The sequence below is a fragment of the Dendropsophus ebraccatus genome, chromosome 8 (genome assembly GCF_027789765.1).
Source record: "Dendropsophus ebraccatus isolate aDenEbr1 chromosome 8, aDenEbr1.pat, whole genome shotgun sequence".
Lineage (NCBI taxonomy): Eukaryota > Metazoa > Chordata > Amphibia > Anura > Hylidae > Dendropsophus > Dendropsophus ebraccatus.
The window spans coordinates 44,483,712-44,499,816 of NC_091461.1; positions in this window are offsets into that span (position 1 = coordinate 44,483,712).

Genomic DNA, 16,105 nt, shown 5'->3' on the forward strand with positions numbered 1-16,105 from the left:
TGGTGCACTGACTGTACTACTACTGTACTGTACATGCACTCCAGCAGTCTTATACAGTACTGTAAAGAATGAAAGATGGTGGTGCACTGACTGTACTACTACTGTACTGTACATGCACTCCAGCAATCTAATACAGTACTGTGCTGTATGTGAAGCCTCACCAGTGCTAAACTCACCACGTATAACCTACGATCCACACTCTCAAAAATGTTTGTATACCGAGTAAAGTTCGAATTCTAAAGCTTAATTTCGAGTATATTTTCTTTCGAATATCGAACAGTTAGAATTCAGATGCTTTCGAACACCGTGGTATTACTGTACTTCAAGACTGGGCGCCAAAAAGTGTTTGAGAACCGAGCAAGAGTTAAAGAACTGAAGAAAACTTTCCTTGAAATTATTCTTTGAGAACTGAACTGAGTTCAGAGCAGTTTGAGCACTGAGGTACCACTGCATATATATATATATATATATATATATATATATATATATATATATATATAGTCACTCATATCCAACAACCCTAATATAAAACATCCCTTCATTGTTAACATAAAACTTCACTCTAAATGTATTAACAATAACATTACCTCATTCCAAGCTGTGTGAAACCGGGAAACAAAAGAAAGATACAATCAGACAGTTGTATTACAGTAATGTAGTTTCCATACTGTGAGCTTTTGAACAAAAGTATAATAAAACCAGAACATCTTGTAAAGTGGAAAGGGTATACAATAAATCCAACATGTGCATATACTTCAATGTTTTCCAGGTCTATCTAATAAGTTTAATTATAGTGCTTGAAAAGCACTATATTGTAATCCGTATTCTTCTTCTTCTTCTTCTTCTTCCAGCTATTTTTCTGCGCGTAATACAGCCCGATCCGCTTTACGCACACACTCCGTTCAAACTGCGTTTCGAAGCCCTCGGCGGTGTGAGGTGTGCTATCTATTTTTAGTTTCGATCAGATTTGTCGTTTTTAAGAAATTTACGTTTAAAGACCCCAAATTTCCCATAGAAAATAATGGCCCGTTGAAAATAATGGCCACACTCTAACCGCTAACAGCCAATTACAGCACATATGCAAATAGCTGAGATATAGCAGCCAATAGGAACTCTAAGGTCTCGTCAGGCATGTATCACAACATCCACAGTCACATGTCCACTATTGGCCAATAGAAGATGTAATATATGGAAGATCCTTAACGATTTTGTCTCACTGACATGAGTAAGATTGTCATGGTAACCGAGCAATGAGCTTTACCATTATAAGTACCCAGATCGCTCTTAAAGGGACCCAGGTCGCCCTTAAAGGAACGCAAGTCGCTCTTAAAGGGACCCAAATTGCTCTTATGGGACGAGAGCCATGTCGCTCTTAAAGGGACCCAAGTCGTTCTTAAAGGGACCCAAGTCGCTCTTAAAGGGACGGCACCCAAGTCGCTCTTAAAGGGTCCCATGTCGCTCTTAAAGGGATCCAAGTCGCTCTTAAACGGACGGGACCCAAGTTGCTCTTAAACGGACGGGACCCATGTTGCTCTTAAAGAGACCCAAGTCACTCCAAAAGGTATGGGACCCATGTCGCTCTTACAGAGACCCATGTCACTAGAGCTACCTGGGTCCCTTTAAGAGCGACCCGGGTCCTTTTAAGAGCGACCTGGGTCTTTTTAAGAGCGAAATGGGTCCCTTTACGAGCGACCCGGGTCCTTTTAAGAGCGAAATGGGTCCCTTTAAGAGCGACCTGGGTCCTTTTAAGAGTGAAATATGTCCCTTTAATAGTGAAATGGGTCCATTTAAGAGCGACCTGGGTCCCTTTAAGAGCGACCTGGGTCCCTGAAAGAGCGATATGGGTCCCTTTAAGAGCAAAATGGGTGCCTTTAAGAGCGACCTGGGTCTCTTTAAGAGCGAAATATGTCCCTTTAAGAGCGACCTGCGTCCCTTTATGATCAAAATGGGTCCCTTTTGAGAGCGACCTGGGTCCCTTTAAGGGCCAAATATGTCCCTTTAAGAGCAAAATGGGTCCCTTTAACAGCGAAATATGTCTCTTTAAGAGCGAAATGGGTCCCTTTAAGAGCGAAATGGGTCCCTTTAAGAGCGAAATGGGTCCCTTTAAGAGCGACCTGGGTCCCTTTAAGAGCGACCTGGATCCCTTTAGGAGCGACCTGGGTCCCTTTAAGAGTGACCTGAGTCCCTATAAGAGCGACCTGAGTCCCTTTAAGAGCGACCTGAGTCCCTTTAAGAGCGACCTGGGTCCCTTTAAGAGCAACTCGGGTCCCTTTAAAAGCGACCTTGGTCCCTTTAAGAGCGAAATGGGTCCCTTTAGCGACCTGGGTCCCTTTAAGAGCGATCTGGGTCCCTTTAAGAGCGAAATGGGTCCCTTTAAGAACAAAATATGTCCCTTTAAGAGTGAAATGGGTCCCTTTAAGAGTGAAATGGCTCTCTTTAAGAGCGACCTGGGTCCCTTTAAGAGCCACCTGGGTCCCATTAAGAGCAAAGGGACCCAGGTCGCTCTTAAAGGGACGGGAGCCAAGTTGCTCTTAAAGGGACGGCACCCAGGATTAAAGTTTCTCTTAAAAGAAAGTCACTGGTAAAGGGGTACTCTGGAAGTCACTGGTAAAGGGGCGCTCTGGAAGTCACTGGTAAAGGGGCGCTCTGGAAGTCACTGGTAAAGGGGCGCTCTGGAAGTCACTGGTAAAGGGGCACTCTGGAAGTCACTGGTAAAGGGGTGCTCTTTTCAAGCACTATGTATTTTCCTGGAAATGCAAATCTAGTTAAATCTCTTTATATAAAAAAAACCCTAGACATTCTGACCCACATTTATTAACTGGGATGTGTAGGAACAAAAAATAAAATAATTTGCCGGGTAGTTCTTGCAGAAACTAGGGCAACTTACAATTTTTCTTGGTAAATTGTTTGGCAAATTGGGCAAACAATAGTAATAGTGTGTATGGTCTGCGAAGGAAATGTAGTTTAGGCCACATTTATGATGGTATTATTATTATTTATTTATAAAGCGCACTAAATTCTAGATCGCTATACAGGCGACAAGGGTAACAAACAAGAACATTACAAGATCAAAACACATTACATGAAGGCAGATGGCAGACTGATACATGGGGAAGAGGACCCTGCCCGCGAGGGCTTACAATCTATAAGGTAATGAGAGAGAAACAGGAGGTAAAGTGCAGCCATTCAAGTGTGATGCAGAGTTATTGTAGGTTGTAGCCTTGTTTGAAGAGATGGGTTTTCAGGTTACTTTTGAAGGACTTGATGGTGGATGAGAGCCGGATGTGTCGGGGTAGCGAGTTCCAGAGTATGGGGGAGGCTCGGGCAAAGTCTTGGAGGCGGTTGTGCGAGGTACGAACAAGGGGGTAGCGCAGGAGGAGGTCACTGGAGGATCGAAGGTTGCGTGAGGGACGGTAGCGGGATATCAGGTCAGAGATGTACGGAGGGGACAGGTTGTGGATGGCCTTGTACGTCGTGGTCAATAATTTAAAGTGAATACGTTGGGCAATGGGGAGCCAGTGGAGGGATTGGCAGAGGGGAGAGGCAGAGGCAAAGCGAGAGGAAAAGTGGATTAGTCGGGCGGCAGAGTTAAGGATAGACTGGAGAGGAGTAAGGGAGTTAGAAGGAAGGCCAGAGAGGAGGAAGGCCAGACAGTAGTCCAAGCGGGAAATAATGAGAGCATGTACCAGCAGTTTGGTAGAGTCAAGGGTGAGAAAAGATCGGATTCTGGAAATGTTTTTGAGGTGAAGGCGGCAGGAGGTGGTCAGGGCCTGAATATGCGGTTTAAAAGACAGGGCAGAGTCAAAGGTGACCCCAAGGCAGCGGACTTGGGGGACAGGGGACAGAGTGCAGCCATTGATAGAGATTGACAGATTAGACGGCAGGGTAGAGCGGGATGGGGGAAAAATGATTAGTTCCGTTTTGTCCATGTTGAGTTTTAGAAAGCGGGAGGAGAAGAAGGAGGATATGGCCGACAGACACTCTGGAATCCTAGATAGCAAAGAGGTGACAACCGGACCAGAGAGGTAGATCTGGGTGTCATCGGCGTAGAGGTGGTAGCTAAAGCCGTGGGACTCTATGATATGTCCCAGGCCAGAAGTATAGATGGAGAAGAGAAGAGGCCCAAGTACAGACACCAATTGTGAGCGGACGAGGAGAGGAGGTGGTGTGAGAATAGGAGACTCTAAAAGTGCAAAAATCGGTCAAATTTCCATGCAAACCTAACAGGAGTACATTATGGAGGCAGTTATCATGTGCACAATTATTTTTGCGCTTGTGTACCTGGGCAAAAGTCTCAGTTCCATGCACAAAATGTTTAATTAGGAGCACAGGCTTTGATACATTTTGAACAATTTTTGCACTTTTTTTTAGATAGGGGTTAACAAGTTAAAAAAACAACACTAAGGTCTGATTGGACTGCTGCTGCACAATTGTTTCAGAGGAAAGAAAAAATTTCATCTGATAAATCTAACATAAAAGTAGCTAACTTAAACCAAGCCCCCTCTGAGCAAAAAATTCTCAAAAATAGTGCAAACGCCTTGATAAATGTTGCTTGAAAATTTACACTGTGCGCAAAAACACCAATGTGCTCCCATATTTCTTTTCTGTTTGAGTTTAGAATTGGCTGAATTTATTGCCTTTAAGCCCTTGACTGATGTGACTGATATTATGCTTTTTTGTGGCACTTTTATGGCTCTTATACAACTTTGGTAAGTCATATGGAATCCAAAGGCCAAGAGGCTAATTCTACAGATTTTTGTGTTGTTGTGACATTAAGTATTTTATCACAGGTTGTATCTCTTTAGTGTAATGGGTTAAAAATTTCCCAAGGCCAATAATCACGGGAAATGATGAAGCTTTGACAGCGTAACTAAATGCATATGTAAGTGAGATTAACATCTGTATATTAAATGATCATTTGGATTTGCACCTGTCATTAAATTCCTATACCATTCTGACACTATCTGATTAGGTCTGTGAACAATTCTGCAGCACAACAGGACATTCTATAGACAGAGAACAGTGTCATTATAGAGCTCATATCTGCGCAATTGTTCTTTAATGGGTTCAAATAAATCAAACCGCAGCTGTTACAATTCTTCTATGATTTAGTTTTGTGCCTTATGTGTCAGTGTGGTTCAATTCAGTGTGGTTGTCAAAAGTTACCTGACCCCATCCCAGCACTGTCAGGCAGTGAGAGTGCCTGACCAATCAGGATGTAAGAGTGCCTGACCAATCAGGAGGTAAGAGTGCCTGACCAATCAGGATGTAAGAGTGCCTAACCAATCAGGATGTAAGAGTGCCTGACCAATCAATCAGGATGTAAGAGTGCCTGACCAATCAATCAGGATGTAAGAGTGCCTGACCAATCAATCAGGATGTAAGAGTGCCTGACCAATCAGGAGGTAAGAGTGCCTGACCAATCAGGAGGTAAGAGTGCCTGATCAATCAGGAGGTAAGAGTGCCTGATCAATCAGGAGGTAAGAGTGCCTGACCAATCAGGAGGTAAGAGTGCCTGACCAATAAGGAGGTAAGAGTGCCTGACCAATCAGGAGGTAAGAGTGCCTGACCAATCAGGAGGTAAGAGTGCCTGATCAATCAGGAGGTAAGAGTGTCTGACCAATCAGGAGGTAAGAGTGCCTGACCAATAAGGAGGTAAGAGTGCCTGACCAATCAGGAGGTAAGAGTGCCTGATCAATCAGGAGGTAAGAGTGCCTGACCAATCAGGAGGTTAGAGTGCCTGACCAATCAGGAGGTAAGAGTGCCTGACCAATCAGGAGGTAAGAGTGCCTGACCAATCAGGAAGTAAGAGTGTCTGTCCAATGAGGAGGTAAGAGTGCCTAACCAATCAGGAGGTAAGAGTGCCTAACCAATCAGGAGGTAAGAGTGCCTGACCAATCAGGAGGTAAGAGTGTCTGACCAATCAGGTTGAGTTCTGGATGCTTCCCTAGCCTCTGTGTATTCAATCAGGCACCTATGAGTGGTCTCTTTGAGCCTAAACAGCATGTCCAGCTTGGTATTAAACTTTCTGATACCCTGATTTCCAGCCTATGTTTCTCCTTGCTTTTACACAATAATTCTGACCTGACATTGACCACCTGGTATAGACCTGGTCTTTATTATCTGCTTTCTCTTTCTAATGTCTTGATCCCATCTTGCTCATACACCTGGTACTAACTAATGCTTGAATGCTTGTTACTTGAGTCGAACATTTTTCAATGAACGAGTGCGCAACGTTTATAACAAACCCTATTGAAATCAATGGGATACCCGAACATTTAAACAGGTGCCCCTGCTTAGCAGAGCAAAGGGTGTCTAGTTAACCTATTACATTTTTTCATTCTAATATTTGAATATATCATCCCTTTAAAGGATGTTTAAATTAAATTTACCAATATTTGATGAAAACAATATGTTTCTGTGGTGGGCAGGAGACATAACTAATAGTCAACCAAGCTTGCCCACCTTAACACTAGTACTGAACCAGCCTGTCTGACCTTTCCCCTTCCTGTGCCATTATCCCAGTGTAGGGACTGATGCCAAGTTGGTGGCCGCCATTTAGGGTGCAGTGTACAAGTAGATATGGACAGAGGTGTTGTCAAGAGCAGTGCTGCATAGATCCCTATCATACAGACAGCGCATGTTAAATGAATAGTAAGAAAATACAGTTTATAATCATTGGCAACACTTAAAGATTTCTCTAGATGTTAAAGGGAACCTGTCAGTGCCAGGGCTAGTCCTGGGGTGCTGACAGTGTAGTGAAGGTGTATATCCCTTATTGTGTAGGTGTATATCCCTTATTAAATCCCTTATTGTAGCATTGGTGCAGTAGATTTTTCACATTCTTGTCCATTTAAATGTTAATTCACATCTTCCTTTGATCCTGAAGATGCTTGCTTCAAGAACAAACTGTCAGGATTCCGGACTGAATGCACTGTTGAAATAGCTGAGCGATTGACATCATCCAAAGGTGTCTAACGGACAGCACAGGCGCTGTGAGGCCCTGAAGGCAATGCCCTCAGTTGGTCCGCTCAGCGTGCCCGCACCACTCCTACGCATTACAGCGCATGCGCAATTCCGGATGCAGGAGCGTGCAGACCTGACAGATCCAGGGCGCGTGCGCTATCTGGCAAGTCAGCGCCCACGGCCCTTGCCAGCAAAGGTGTATGCGTACCTTAAGATAACGTCACCAGGAAGCAGGAGGCAATCAATATGCATGAAAAACGGAAGAGGAATTGGTGGTGAGGTGTGCCGAAGTAAGGCACAAACACCTCACCTCTACTCCTCTTTGACACTTGATTCCAAAGTTAGAGTAGCTTCACACGTACCGCATTGCAGCTGATTTTCTGCTGCAGATCCGCAGCGGATTTAATGCTGTGCTCACTCATTTAGTCAAATCTGCTGCGGATCCGCAGCAGAAAATCAGCTGCGATGCGGTACGTGTGAAGCTACCCTGATGACAGGCAAGAATGTGAAAAATCTACTGCACCGATGGCTACAAGAAAGGTACCACGTACAATAAGGGACACATACCTTCACTACACTGTCAGCACCTTGGGACCAGCTCAGGTACTGACAGATTCCCTTTAAATTGTTCATACCCCTTAATGTCTGATTTTTGCAGACCCAGTTCTGGGCTATGGCTTTATTATAAGGCCTGTATGATAACCAGCCATGCTTTGTCAACTAATGTAATATTCCTATTCATACAAACTACTTTACCCACCCCGACATACACTATTCTATTTATAAAAGTTGACAGGAGCATTTACCAATGAAGAACTTTCTGACTTTTGTCTCAACCTTCCTCATAGATTGTAGGATTTAGTGAGCAGGGCTCTTACTCCTCTTGTTTATATTGATAAGTAGTGTATCCTTCTGTATTGTCGGAGTAGTGTCTGTATACGCACCCTCGGCATTGTAATGTACTGCGGAATATCTTTTCCTCTCCATTTCCATAAGTAGCAGTAAAAGGATCAAAGCATTCTAACTAGGGTTGAACAGTTGCTCAATTCTCCAAGCTCCAGTGTTGTTCTGTGTATATACTAATGTATATTTTTAAACATTTAGCATGAACAGGATATCAGAAAAGGAAATATTTCTTTATAATTGAAAACATAAGGATTTGAAACACATGTTTTAGATTAAGTATACAATTTGAGTGTGGCATTTCAGTATTGTTTACCAGAATATGTAAACCGTTCACATAAAATTTACATAATAAGTCCATAATAAGTCAATCTAACTAATAGCATACAAATGCTTGCATACCAAAGATAGCCTTTTCTTTTTAAATCCAATTGCAATACTATTTAAGGTTATTTCCCTTTGATGATTATCATCAGATTCTTTGGTTTTATAGGGTTATGTTTAAAAGGCAATTTCTCATTTTTAGTGTGTTTATTCTCTAAACTAGAAATACATCAGATGGCAGCTAAATCCACATAAATATCATTGTCAAGGAGACATTTATTTTAAATAGAAATTCTCTCTTTTAAATTTCGCTTCCCAAGAAATGCCAAGAGATGACTCAGTGGCATCCAAGCATTTTTATGACAACATACAAAATTACGAATGATCTTATCTCTAGCCAAGGAAATGTGAAATGTGAAATGTTTTTTTGAGAATTGTTCATTGAGTACAATAAAATATCTAATATTAGTAATTTCTTCTTTTTCCAGTCTTCTCGTCAAGGTCCTGTGAAGAGACATAGTTAGGCTGTAGTTGCTGTGCGTTAAATATTAATGTTAAATATGTACTTATACATGTAAAATATTACATAGTAATTATTCAACACAAAATAGAAGTATTTCAATGTACTCAACAGCACCCTGTTAACCCATAAGTGCAATGCTCTGGTGATCCGATGAACGTTGTGTGTCAGACGGCTGCAGTTCTAGCAGTTTTACGAATTCAATAGAATAGATGGCCATGTAATTGCTATGTTCACACAATGTTTTTCCTTCCCGTTTAAAATGACCGCTGTCAGTTTGAGTTTAAGATGACGTCCGCCATTTCGCGGTTTCTTCGCCCGTCAGTGCAATGACGGCTGCTGGTGCATTATTCTAGTTTAGGTGGACTATTTAGCCTTTGGATGTGTCTATAATTGAAAAGTCCATTGAATTTAATAGTAAAAACTGTGAAAGGACAGTGAAAAAAGGAAAACTGTGTGAACAACTAAAAAATTGTCATTATTTTGAAATCTGCGCAGATAACGACCATCATTTTATACATTGTGTGCATTGGACGTCCGTCATTCCATTGATTTTAATTATTTGCATTGAAGTCAATTAAATGACGGTAATAACAGACTTCTTTTTGAATAGAAAAGGCAGCCGCTTTTTCTCTTTTTTTGACGTTGTGGAAACATAGCCAATGCATGATTGCACCGAAGTCCTCCAGAGCTTAAAGAATTACAAAAATTTAAGATGACACCAAGTACATGTATACAGACAGCTTTTTCACTTGAAGACTATGGACCATTCAGACCAATGGCGCAAACCAATAATTAACCAATGGCATATTAATATATTTGTGTGACACAATTGTATTATACCTGATGATATCACACACAATACAATATAATAATCACACATGACACTGAACACAAATATATGCACAATATATAGAGTACCTGGGATAAACCAGTGCTGCATTTATAGATAATATTTCTGTGTTGAGTAATCAAAATACTATACATAGTTACATAGTTACATAGTTAATACGGTTGAAAAAAGACACATGTCCATCAAGTTCAACCAAGGAGGGGATGGATACAGGGAAGGGGGAGAGATGATAGGTTCTATACATATGCATTTATATTATTTTGCTCTAAGAACTTGTCTAGGCTGGTTTTGAAGCCCTCTACTGTTTTTGCTGTGACCAGATCCTGTGGTAGACTGTTCCACAGATTCACAGTTCTCATGGTAAAGAAGGCTTGTCGCCTCCGGAGATTGAACCTTTTTTTCTCCAGGCGGAGGCAGTGCCCTCTTGTCCTTTGAGGGGGTTTTACCTGGAACATCTTTTCCCCATATCTCTTGTAGGGGCCATTTATATATTTAAATAAGTTAATCATATCTCCCCTTAAACGTCTCTTCTCCAGACTAAACAAATGTAATTCTTTTAATCTCTCCTCATAACTAAGATGCTCCATTCCCCTTATTAGTTTAGTTGCCCGTCTTTGTACCCTCTCCAGCTCTAGAACATCCTTTTTATGAATCGGGTTCCAAAACTGGACGGCATACTCCAGATGGGGCCGCACCAAAGCTTCATAAAGCGGTAATATTATATCCCTGTCCCGAGAGTCCATGCCTGTTTTAATGCATGACAATATCCTACTGGCCTTAGAAGCAGCTGACTGACATTGTGTACTGTTCTGTAGTCTATTATCTACAAGTACACCCAGATCCTTCTCCATCAGTGACTCTCCCAGAGTAACTCCCCCCAGGACATATGATGCATGTGGGTTATTAGTACCCAGGTGCATAACTTTACATTTATCCACATTGAACCTCATTTGCCAAGTGGACGCCCAAACACTCAGTGTGTCTAAGTCATCCTGTAACATCTGCACATCCTCCATAGACTGTACTGTACTACAAAGCTTGGTGTCATCTGCAAAGATAGAAACATTGCTGTTAATTCCATTCTCAATATCATTAATAAACAAGTTAAACAGAAGAGGGCCCAGTACTGACCCTTGGGGTACACCACTTATTACCGGGGACCATTCGGAGTAGGAATCATTGACCACCACTCTCTGGGTACGATTATTAAGCCAGTTTTCAATCCAGTTACACATTAAATTTTCCAAACCAATAGACTTTAACTTACCCATCAGACGTCCATGAGGAACTGTGTCAAACGCTTTTGCAAAATCCAGGTACACTATATCCACAGCCGCGCCGCCATCCAGGCTTCTACTTACCTCTTCATAGAAACATATTAGGTTGGTTTGACAGCTTCTGTCCTTAGTAAAACCATGCTGGTTATCACTTATAATACTATTAGCCACTACATACTCCTGGATGTAGTCCCTTATAAGCCCCTCAAATAGTTTCCCCACAATGGACGTTAAGCTTACGGGTCTATAGTTACCTGGGGAAGTTCGAGAGCCCTTTTTGAAGATCGGCACTACATTTGCCTTACGCCAGTCCCTCGGCACAATACCAGTAAGCAAAGAATCACGGAATATTTCATACAAGGGTAGTGAAATTACAGAACTGAGTTCCCTAAGAACTCTGGGGTGCAATCCATCAGGCCCTGGAGCTTTGGTTACATTGAGTTTGTTAAATTTATCTTGGACCATATCTATAGTAAACCAGTTCAGTACATTACATGTGTTAGCAGCACTGGCCCCACCCACCTCAGTACTGGCCCCACCCACCACAGCTCCATCCTCTTTTGTATATACAGAACTGAAGAACCCATTAAGTAACTCAGCTTTCTCCTGATCCACAGTTATTAATTCCCCGTCGTATTTAGGGGTCCTACATGCTCTGACCTTGGTTTTTTTGCATTAATATATTTGAAGAATTTTGGGGGGTTTCTTTTGCTTTCTATAGCTACCAGCCTTTCATTGTGAATTTTTTCTGCTTTTATTACATTTTTACAGGTTTTGTTGACTTCTTTGTAATGTTTAAAGGCTACAGCTGACCCCTCAGATTTATATTTTTTGAATGCCCCTTTTTTCTCATTTATAGCCCTTCTAACCTCGGTTGTATACAAAGGAATAGTCATTTAAGGGCCAGTTCACACGGTTCAAACAGTCCGCCGCAGAATCCCACCTGCTTCAGTCTCACACTGTTTCACTATGGGGGAGCTTGCGCGCCTCTGCTTCCGTCGCTCATTCGCTCTTCGCTCAAAGAATTCCACCGATTTTACTCTGTGTGTACTGGCCTAAAGACAGACACCAAAGGCCAGTTACTACAATCTGCAACATTGAGAAAGGTGGGACTAAAAATCTCTAACCTAATCCAAAGGCTGGCATATAGTGGTGTAAAGGCTCCTTGAAGACTCCCAATAAATGAATGAGTAGTGCGACGTTCAACATTTGTTCACTAAATAACACACATTACAAAGTTATACAACTTTGTAATGTGTGTTATTTATATGAATGGCCCCCTTCCCTGTGTTCCCCCCACCCTGGAAGTGTGGTGCATTATACCCACTGAATCACCGGACCGCTACAGCCCTCACTCATGCCGGCCCACCTCCAGTGCATCATCAGCTACTCAGCCGTGATTGGCTGTTCTTCACATAAAATAAGAATGGCGGTATAGTTGCCTGTGACAGGTTCTAATATAGTGTCCTATGTGTGACGCCAAGAAAAATTATAATGTCCCTTTGGTGGTATTATTGTAATATGCTGAGGGTATTGTGTTGCTGGGTGGTGTAGTGCAACCTTAGGGCTCACCTTCTGAAACCTTCCTATCACGGTGGGGTCCAAGGGTGCTGGGGCCCTTGTCTTCTTCAGCATACATGCAGGGACATATAATTTTTTAATAAAAGTCTTCACACAATAGTGGTGAAAGTATATCAAGACTTTACTTGAAGGATAACTATATACAATCCAATACAGGGGCATCTGATGATGGCAAACTGTTGGCTTGATCAGAGTCCTTTGCTTCAGGGGGAGGGTTACCTTGGTTACTATAGCTTAGACTTGGTGGATAAATAGGATTTCAAAGAGACAGTCCTGTTCAAGAGACTTTATAGCTTTCCGCCTTTATAAGGATACGTGTGAATAGGTACTTCAAGTTACTGAAGAGACTTGACGCTGTCAACGCTCACTATCATGTAGGAGGAAGACGCATGGACACACTGACTTGGAAGCCAGGAAGATGTGGACGGTGAATGGGAGACCCTCTATCACTTCCCCAATCCGACAGCAGGCACTAATAAATACAGAGAATGTCCTGCTGAGACTTAGAAGACACGTATTGGTCCTTATGGCTGACTGGAAACAGGTTAGGGGGTTGAAGATGGAGTCTAACAGGATTACTGAGGTGGCGTAGGGAGGTTAGATGTGACTTTGGCAATGCCAGACTACCAACTGCCAACTGCCAAGATCGCACAGCCCTTCTGGGTAAAAGTTGGGCGGAGCTAGCCTTCCCTTGGCCAATTATAGAGTGTGATAGGTTGCAGGGGAGGAGCACTGATCAAGCTCAACACTTGTATCATTAAAGATTAATACATAACAACATATTAAATAAATACATAGCAGAAAACAATACCACTACAAGAGAGCTAAGGAAGAGCAGCAAATACATAGGTCCCAATACAAACCATCTAAGGTTGCCAATAGCAACAATACATTTCCAGACGCCTGACAATAAATACCGTTCTGGGCCATTACACTAGCACTATTGTATGACAGGTCAGCTATTAGTGGTGAAGGCATGGTTTTACAATCAGTCCTCAAAGTTGACCGTAGTGACTAGAGATGAGCAAACCAAATCTACTGAACGAGATTTGTTTTGAACTTTGTAAAAAAAATTTGGTTAGCTACTGAGCCAAACTTTTTGCAAAGTTTGTAGGGTTTCAGCAAGTTTGCGCCACTCATTAAAAAAAAATTAACAAACATATTATCACCTGTCTGTGGTCCCAAAGTGTCTCCTGGTGGCTCTTTGGTTCTGTCTCTGCATCCTCTGTGATGAAGGTCTTCTCAGCCAATCACAGGCTGACTAGGGTGGGGCAGTACCACAGCCTATGATTGGCTGAGTGGGCTTTCACTCTTGTCTCTGGAGTGACAGCTTACTAAGCCAATCACAGGCCATGGTGCCATCCCACCCTAATCAGCCTGTGGTTGTCTGAGTGGGCTGTCAGTCTTGTCTCTAGAGCAGTGCTTCTCAAACTTTTTCTACTGGAGTCTCACCCAACAGACCAAGGCAATGCCTGGGCCTCACCAGACTGACCTAGAGCCTGGACCTCACTATCTGTGGTGAAAGTCCATTTAAAAGCTAAAAATAATTCTAAGGCTACCTTACACCCATCTCCTAAGCTCTATACACTAAAAAATTTAGTACAAAATAAATTATTATTGTTGCTTAAATGGTGATTTTTGCAAACAGCAAAAGGACTGTGCAGATTATAGTTACTTTGTTAAAACTGGCTCCTCAGCTGGGCCTCACCAATAACCAGGGGACACCTCACTGGTTAGGCCTGCCTCACAGTTTGAGAAGCACTGCTCTAGAGTGACAGTCCGCTCAGCCAATCACAGGACAGGGTACTGCCCTGTCCTAGTCATTTAGCGAACCTGATGAACCAAACTTTCGAAAAGCTCGCTCATTTCTAGTAGTGACGATCAGTGCAGGTGTAGCCTAGCTGGGGAGTAGAACAGTTTATATATGAGATTGATAGGTGCAGGTGTGACCCTCTGGGTCAAGGGTCTTTTATTTGGATCAGGCTTCCCATTCTAATATTTTAAAATTTTGGTCAATAATGAGTAACGTAAGCTACAAAATTTCTTCCAAATATCAGGTGGTGTTTATTTTATTGCTTGTATGGTAAAGAAATTGGATTAGCAGTTTTATCCGTTATGGCAAAAAGTCTATCCTTTTTTTCTAATAATGGAAAAACCGCTTTAAACATTGTCAAGATTTTTGAAAGTTTTCTAGCTCTGTTTCATGGTATAATTGTCGTCTTTAATGGTCTGCCTCTGAAAAGGTTGCTTGCAGTGAACAAATGTTAATAAGTTCTTATAGATTACATTTGATTCACAGTAAATATGTTTCACACTGTTCAGCTTCATTTTTGAATGAACAATTGCACAAGATATCCTATATATCAGCATTATTAACACATCATTTTTAATTACATATTTCTTGGCACGGCGCTCTGTCCTTAGCACCCTTCATTATATTACTGCTTAGGTAACAAAATCTTTTGTAAAGCCCGTAGAGACGAGTCTGGTAAGAGTCTGAGAAATAATTAAATGTGTGCAGTCAATATACATTGGAGATAATTATATGAGATGCTTTGTTATTAGTGTATAAGCAGTTTGCTTAATAAAAGTGCAATATATCTGACGGTTTTTTTTATAATATACTGTATTACAGTGATGGTCTACAACCTTGTGGTCAATTAGCTTTTGTTTGTGATCTGTGATAATCACAACAACTCACATCTTTCTAACACCAAAGATATTCTAATTGCAATTATTTTTCTATCCTTGAGGCTGGGTTCACACTACGTATATTTCGGTCAGTATTGTGGTCCTCATATTGCAACCAAAACCAGGAGTGGATTAAAAACACAGAAAGGATCTGTTCACACAATGATGAAATTGAGTGGATGGCCGCCATATAACGGTAAATAACTGCCATTATTTCAATATAACAGCCGTTGTTTTAAAATAACAGCAAATATTTGCCATTATATGGCGGCCATCCACTCAATTTCAACATTGTGTGAACAGATCCTTTCTGTGTATTTAATCCACTCCTGGTTTTGGTTGCAATATGAGGACCACAATACTGACGTAGTGTGAACCCAGCCTAAAGGTGCTTTCCGGGCTTATAAAAACATGACTGCTTTTTTTCAGAAATATTTCAAAATTGGCTCCCGCATCAAGGAGACACATACTGCGGCATTCCAAACATCACGGATGCTGACACGACTGTATTCTGGGACGGGCAACATCTACAAACCTAACAAATTAATTTATTAACAAGACTGAACATCTCCCTATAGGAAATCTCTCGGGGACACTATTAAGTCATCGCATACAACCTATACCTGACTGTGCCATCCTAGTAACCTCTGGAGCACCCCTCATCTTACTGTTGGGCTCCTGCATAACATATAATAGATATCCTGTGGAAGGGGTATCACCCCTATCCCATTATATCGCCTACAACTAAGAAACGTATTCATCTATATACAAGACCCACACCTTATTTCCCTGATGAACCCACCTTATTGTCAATGTTAGGAGGGGGAAACGTGTTGGAAGAACAAGTGTGGCGTCTTTATGACTAAATTTTCTCATGACGACAGGGTCTGATTTAACTATCCTTCTACAGGCACTGGGTGGCAAATGAATTGATGCCACAGGTGCTGTCAAGTGCACAAGTTGTATCTTTATGCTATTCTACACCTGCCT